The 6,140-nt window shown below is 37.9% G+C and overlaps 1 long non-coding RNA gene across 1 annotated transcript; it reads left to right on the top strand.

Moving 5' to 3' along the window:
* Positions 1 to 214: 214 nt before the first annotated feature.
* LOC125482785 lies at positions 215 to 5,665 on the top strand. Its single transcript, XR_007261760.1, has 3 exons — positions 215 to 319; positions 1,485 to 1,561; positions 5,608 to 5,665. It is a non-coding gene; the product is annotated as an uncharacterized LOC125482785 (long non-coding RNA).
* Positions 5,666 to 6,140: the final 475 nt, after the last annotated feature.

Here is a 6,140-nt window from a genome sequence, read left to right on the forward strand (position 1 = left end):
TGGCACTGGTTATGTCCTAGTAGTGGTGGGAAAAGGTCCTTAATTGCGCACTATTTTCTCACTGTAGGCCTCTATTTACTTGCAGATGGGCGTGCCATCTGACACACCTCCCATTGTCTCTGGTAAAATTGCAGGTTTGGTTGAGTAGGTAGTCAGCATGTCACCTACTGGATTTAACATGCCCTCTCTTACTTTCAAAACCCACAGCACATTAAATCCAGCTTAATGGTGTCAAAACAAACTGCGTCTTTCATAGTCACTGATGGAATCTGATGATTTAGCATTCATGATTTAGAAAGCACTGGACACTTCTAAACAGGTAATCACTTTCTTGTATATTCCATTGTATATCTGCTGAATCATGTCGATAAAACTTTCAGGGTAATCAAACTTGACTATGGTATGCATATGTCTGCTTTATTTGTTCAAAGACTGTGCCAGGATTTTGTAGGCATTGAATAACAATATTTTGTTCTTTTTCTGAATCTGTCTTGTAACTGAGATCACAGTGAAATGCATGGATTTAAATGCATAATTGGTCTACCATCTTGTATAGACAAAGCATGGGGATTCCGGCAATATATCAACAGACAGAAACAAAATATCATAAAGTTTAGGACAGTTGCTTATTTGGATAAATCACACTTCTGTTTTTCATAATGCGACAACAAATTTATCCTTCAAATACAGATGTATTACTACTTTGCCCTGGTTCAGTTGGAAAGTTCTGAAGAGATTCTTTGTAATAGTTGACTCATCATGTTTGTAGATATTGCCTGGAGTGCCTTTGGAAGCTGATGTTTTACCATTCTTAACTTTTATGCCATGCAAATTATAGATAATCGGTTGCTCTGGAATTCTCACCACGGTGGTATCACATCTTTTGGAAGGTCCATTGAGAAGCTGACTGACAGGCTTGATCAAAAGTTCCAACCTATTGTAGATCAATATGTTATGAACTGCAATCCTGAAGCTGCGGGGGCAAAATTAATGCTGAACTTTTCAGCATATCCCAGAGTTGTTTTTGATTCCTGTTAGTCATCTCTGATTTCTCAGAAACATAGACCATCTCCAGTTTGGAAACGACCATTGGTCCATGGAGACTGTTACCATGTTGTCTTTGAAGTTGTAACTGATGTTATTTGTTTAATTTCATCTGCAGGTGATTTTCCTGCCATTTTTCCCTTAATCTTTCTTGGAAAGTTATTATCATTCCATTATGAATTGTTTGTTTATTCTAATTTTGTCTAAAATACTTGGTGTGATCTAAAGAGAGCTCAGTAACTCGTAACACAGAAATCCAAAATCCCAGTTAGTTGCTGCAAGATTGAAGCCATAACATTTGATAGTTTAAGACAAATTAATATTACGATGTAAGGGTCAAGTAGAGCAAATGTAACTAACTAAACGCTAACTGAAGTGATTCAAATTTTTAAAAAAATGCAATCACTGAAATCCTCAACAGAATATTCTCTTCTCCACAGGAAGAGTTTGGCTAATTATTTGGATCTTGAAGATTATCCACTTTCTTGGGACAACATGTCAAAATTTTCCACAGCTGGTAAGATTTTAGACTTTGTAGCTCAAGATGAAGCCACACACACTTTCTGCATCATGGCAGAAAAAAAAAGTCTGAAACACCAATTGTTTCCAATATTCTTCTGCATTGCTCCTGGTCTACAGCTGCTGTACAACTCCTAAAAAATTCTATCTCTGCCTTTTGAACCAGAGTCTAAAAATGATAACTTAGCTGCTTCAAGAGCTCTAACACTAAACTTTCTTCAAATATCTCCATTGTTATTACCCTAAGAGTTAACATTACATCATTATTAGTGCTTAGCTGACTTCCACAATCTTTCAGTATTCCAAGGATTATTAAAGGGTTAGCTGTCCTTGATTTGGGATTATGAATACAACCGTTGTTTAATAAGAAATTAAGTACTTGAAGGGGATTTAATTGATTCCAATAGGTCTTCATGAATGACAGTGTCTTTTTTTTTTAATATCGTAAAGATTGCAATAGATGTTTAAAGCTTCATTTTATTTCATGTCAACATGGCTCCAGAAACCTGGCTATAATGATACAGAGTGAGTTGACATGGGTCAGGGAAATGGCTAATTTGGAAACATAATTTGGCATGGTGTTTAGGGGAATGAGGAGGTTTGTTAGGATGGAGGGGCTTAATATTTAATACAACAGCTGAGGCAAAGCCCCAGAGAACCAAAATAGACCTTTGGCACATTGGCAATTGGTAGTACCTGTGGCTACCTTTGATCTGTGTCTGGGAGCAGCAGGTGTAACTCTATCCAGCACCAACCCCTGGAAGATTCTGCTATTCAAATGTGTTTTCCCAATGCAGGCGGTTGGGAGACATCCTAACTCCCATTGTTGAACTCAGGAAAGAAGGGCCTTTGATGTATAAATACTTTAGAAGGTTTGGTAATTTCTGAGGTCTAGAACCTTTAATTGTGTCATATTTACAAACTTAATTTCCCCCAAACTAAAAATTACCAACTAAAATAGTAATATAAAACACGAAACCAGATGATTGCAAGACACAGCTTTTGTTGCTACTTTGCTATTTGCAGCTGAGTTGTTTTATTGTCCAGTCAAGATGACCAATAAGTTCCTCATCAAGAAGAACTTGTATCAGAATGTGTAAATTTGGAATATTGAGAATATTGTTAGAACAGAGTGATTAATACAGGTGTTTAAAATAATGGTAAAACAAAAAACTGTGAATGCTGGAGATCTGAAACAAAACAGAAATTGCTGGCAAAATTCAGCAGAGCTGGCAGTATCTGTAGGAAGAAAACAGTTAACGTTTCAAGTCCGGCAGTAATTTAACTAGAAACTGTGATGAATTTTAAGAAAGGGTTAGACAGTTGATTGAAGAGGAAAAAAAGAGAAATGTTATGCAAAAAGGGATTCATATGGGATTATCACTACTCTTTGAGCGGAGGCTAACAATGCTATATCCTTTTATAAAACGCTTTGTCGTGGAACATACAAAGTTTCAGTGTACTTCATGGAGGTTCAATCAGGCAGAAATAGTTACTGAACCAAAGGAGAACGGAAGAGGTATGTAAATGGTTGATTATAAAGTGGATTTTAAGTAGGTTAATAAAGCAGGTAGAAAGAGCATGTAGGGAGAGAATTCTCAAGGCGAGGAACTAAAATGCCTGAAGACTCATTTGCCAATGGTTGGATAAGAGCTTAAAGATCCACAAAAAAGAATGGAAAGTTCGGGGGTTGGATGCTCGCAAGACTAGAGGAGATTACAGACATAGGAACAGATATAGAGAACGAGGCCATGAAGTGCTAGTTAACCCTAGCCTAAGTAGAAGCAGGAGAATTTTAAACCTTAAAGTTTTTGGGAATGGAAAGCCAAGGTTGGCCCACAGGAATGTGTGTAATGGATGAAAGGGATTTGGTTTGATCGCATAAGAAGAATAAACTTTTAAACAAGTTGAAGTTTCTTGGGGATAGTGGATGATAGACTAACAGGAAAGCATTAGAATGGTCCAGTCTAGAAAAGCCAAATGTATACATGAGGGTTTCAGCAGCAGGTAGTTGAGATTAATGCAGAGACAGCTAATGTTTTTGACGTGAAAGTAGACTGCTTTTGGGTTGGAAAGGATACAGGTCAGACGCTCAAATCAGAATCAAGTACTATGGAACCAATTGGTTTGATATGATGCCAAGAATGGAGTATGTAATAGAATTGGGGACAGAGGCATGGAGTTTGCATTAGAGGCTTTGGTTTGACTAGTCTTTGACTGGAAGAAATTGTGGCTGATTCATTACTAGATACTCAAAGATTTACAAATAAACTGACAGCACAGAGTTCGTAAAAGTGCTGAGGGAGACTGAGGAGAGGAAAGACTATATGTCCTCAGCGCACATGTGGAAATTAATATGTCTAGGATGATGTTGCCAAGGTATTGCCAGTGGATGAGGATGAGGCAAGGATAGATTCTTAAAGGTGTCATCAAAATAGGTTGCTTGGGCTAACCTAGGCTGGGGTGAAGGTGCTACGTACAAAGAAATGTATGCAGGTTAGGCTGTAATCATTGGAGTTTAGAAGAATGAGAAGTGATCTCAATGAAATATATAACATTCTGAGGAAGCTTGATAGAATAGATATTAGGAGTATGTTTCCTCTTGTGGATGAATCTAGAACTAAGGGTTCCAGTTACAAAATAACGCATCTCCTATTTAAGATGGAGATAGATCATAGAATCCCTACAGTGTGGAAACAGGCCCTTCAGCCCAACAAGTCCACACCGACCCTTGGACCATCCCACCTAGACCCATCCCCCTATAACCCACACACCCCTGAACACTACGGGCAATTTAGCATGGCCAATCCACCTAGCCTGCACATGTTTGGACTGTGGCAGGAAACCAGAGCAGCCAGAGGAAACCCATGCAGACACGGGGAGAATGTGCAAACTCCACACAGACAGTCGCCCAAGGCTGGAATCAAACCTGGGTCCCTGGTGCTGTGACGCTGCAGTGCTAACCACTGAGCCACCGTGCCGAGATGAGGATGAATTTCTTTGTTTGGAAGGTTGTTAAGTTTTTGATTTTTTTCCTATCACAAGCAGCAGTGAAGGCTGGGTCAACAAATATTTTCAGGGCTGAATTAGAAAGATGGTTAACCTATAAAATAATCAAGGGTTATGGTGGGCATGTAGGAAATTGGAGTTAAGGTAAGCTGTGATTTTATACAGATCAGGCTCAAGAGCTAAATGGTTTATTCCTACTCCTTATGTTCTTGTGTAAACATCTGATTCCATGTAAGAATTTGTGATGCAATTCTAAGAACCTTGACATGATTCTTAGCAAAATAGTCATGGTGATAATGATATTTGTAGCCCATAGCTTGGATTGAGGTTTCATGGACATATGCCTTCTGTGTAACCATGATATAATTTGTGCCCATGCTTACAGGAATAACCCTTTTGGTGTTTTAAAAACTTGATTGGAGGCAACAACTAAGGAAAATGATACTGAAGTTTCTAAACTATTTATTTTACTGCTAAACAATAACAAGCAATAGTCTAAACAATAGTCATGGATGAGAATGTGTTTCAGGATGTGGATTGTTGAGTCACTTGTTTCGGAACTGAACTGTCCATTAAGCAATTCTTGCTTGACTTCTTCAATGTTGCCTCATCTGACAGCAGTCATTTCCCTTCTTATACTATTTTGATATTGTGCATCCTGGTTTGTGATTCTGTGAAATAAACCTTTTTTTTTGTTGTGGTGTCCAAGTTGTGAATTTTCCTTTTCTGCATCTTTTTTTCCTTAGTAACAGTTGATAAAAAAATTGTAATTTGCTGCTTTAGAAGTGCACCCTTTTCTGCCTTTCTCAGCAGTAGGCCAAACTCTGTATTTTCTGATTCCCTAACAGGCTGAGTTTTTCTTTTGCCACAGAATCAAGTGTTCATAAAAATTAAATGAATCTAAACAATTCTGTATCCAATCCTTGAATTTTGCTGGCATTGCTTTCATTACAAATGATGTTCTATTCAGTGTTTCTTTTGCTGGTTGAGAAAGTTCCTGATGTGAAGTGGGTGATTAAATAGAATTTTATTTAGTTTTCTTACAGCCTTGAAAAATCTCCATGGATGAATAAGGATTTGAAACAAAGAGAGCCTTTGATTGATTAAAGAAGATAACAATTGTCTCTTCAGTTTTGGAGAAAGAAGAAAACCTGACTTTCAAGATCTGTGATATTCAAACAGCATTAATAAGATTATTTTGTAAAAGTGCACAGGTCTTATCTCTCATTCATTTAAGAGTTCTGTTTGTGGTACGCCAGTCCCTGGGTAAGGTTCCACAATTTATTACTGCTCCAGACGGGATACCCCAAATTGTCAAGCTCCCGAGTGAGGCGGGATGAACTGGCTCTCTTCTTTAATCCTGCCTCTCTTCTTTATTCACTCCCCCACTTCGTTTGTTCACAACAAGGATAATTTAAAAACAATCCCTTCCATTTTGGATGCCTTTCTCCCACCATAAATGTTTCAAAAGGAGCTGATTTAACCAGGTTTTTTAGTTGAAGAAATGTATTAGTTACTAAATATGAGATGACAGATCAGTATCAGGGTTGTTCATGAAGAGGAGATAA

Source organism: Rhincodon typus, chromosome 1, assembly GCF_021869965.1.
Source record: "Rhincodon typus isolate 14 chromosome 1, sRhiTyp1.1, whole genome shotgun sequence".
Lineage (NCBI taxonomy): Eukaryota > Metazoa > Chordata > Chondrichthyes > Orectolobiformes > Rhincodontidae > Rhincodon > Rhincodon typus.